The following is a 1,744-nucleotide window of genomic DNA, read 5'->3' on the forward strand; positions in this document are numbered from 1 at the left end:
GCATTTTCCGGAAACCTACCACCTACTTTTGACAGAGCAGCCAATCACGGCCAAGAATGGTCTGATTGACTAGGCAAACAACCAATGAGGTGATTCAAAGACTTCAATTGGGACGCCAGCCAGCCTATTGTTGAGGGCGATGCAGAGAGAGAGGGGTTTAAAGGTGATTTGGCCGAATCGAAACAGTACATTTTGATAGACAGGAAAAATCGACCAATAGACGTGCAGGAATTGCGGGTCCGGGTTGAATTGACATGCGCGCTGGGCAAACCCTTAAAGCTTGTTTGAGATGAGCTGCGGCTCGCCTCGAAAGTAGACGAGAGTAGCCGATTGCAGCCGGGGGAGGTCTCAAAAAGCGAGAGAGCTCGCCTGAAGTCGGACAGCTCGGAGTCGGCTTGACCAGTGGCGGAGCCAGGACATTTTCAGTGGGGTGGCCAGGATGGAACCAGTGATCATTTTGGGGTGGCATTGAAATCACTATTATATGAACATACAAATACATCTCACTAGAAAATAAGGGGTTATTTAAAGGGGATCATGCAAAATGCACTTTTGTACGTCTTTTATACATGAATATGTGTCCCCGGTGTTCCAGGGAACCCACCAAGTGTCAGAAAACACAACCCTCTCTATTTTCCTCCATACTCAAATCTCTAAAAAAGGGGCTGCAACGGATCTGATACAGACTGATCCAGATTTGAACACTTCTATGACGTCACAGAAGTGGCGCTACGGCTATTGGGCCAACTCTCCACCTATGAGGGGAATGTGGGGTTGGGCCACAGCCGGCCATTGCCGCTCGAAAGCGCTGGAGACGCTGTAGTACATATGCCAGGCCTGTAAGTGGCGCTGTAGTCTGCCACAAAAGCAGCGAAGAAGACTTCCCGCCCATAGTTACCATGGTTACCCTTCTGTTTATTCTCCGCTGTGGCTTTTTTTCTCCCTCCCCGAGGCAAGCGTTTGCTCCCGCTGCTTTAATTCAATGCAATCCCTCCCCGTCGAGGCAAGCACTGTAATTCTCTCCGGTTAGTCCACCAGCAGATGACAAACACCCACCTCTCCGCCTCTTCCAAGGAACGAGGGGACCGTGCGGCAGAGTTTCAGTTTCAGTTTCTTTCGCCGGTCAAGATGTCCGTTAAAGTTTAAATCTTCCAGACAAAATTAGAAAAGTGCCGGTCAAAGGTCTTCTTTGTTATTTATTGAGCTTTAAAACAAATGAATAACGACTCTATATAATAAAACACGGAGGACGGAGATCTCTTTTTCTCCCCCTCTTCTGACAGCCCAGCAGCTGATCAGAGCACGGCTCCCCTCTCCTGCAGGGGGGCGTGGTCAGCAGAATCAGACCCGTAGACAGCAAACAGCACATAGAGCGAAATGAGGCATGGCTAAAATGCATGATCTGTTTGGTATTTTGAAAACAGAAATGTATAAATATACCTTATATAGGTATGGCCCTACAATATATCATTTAAATATAGCACGATAGGTCCACTTTAAGGCACCTACAGTACACTGTACAACACACCTCTATGGGCTCAGAACAGTCTCATAATACACACATGCACACAGAAGGATTCACACTTGTATTTTATGATCCGCAAAAGGATTCACACTTGTATTTCCGGATCCACACTTGTGTTTGTCAATGCACACACAAATGTGTTCCGTTTCATATACATGTAAATAAAATCCAAATACAGAAAAAAGTTTTACATATGTATTTTTGATCCTCACATATTTG

Source organism: Trematomus bernacchii, unplaced genomic scaffold (assembly GCF_902827165.1).
Source record: "Trematomus bernacchii unplaced genomic scaffold, fTreBer1.1, whole genome shotgun sequence".
NCBI classification, from domain to species: domain Eukaryota; kingdom Metazoa; phylum Chordata; class Actinopteri; order Perciformes; family Nototheniidae; genus Trematomus; species Trematomus bernacchii.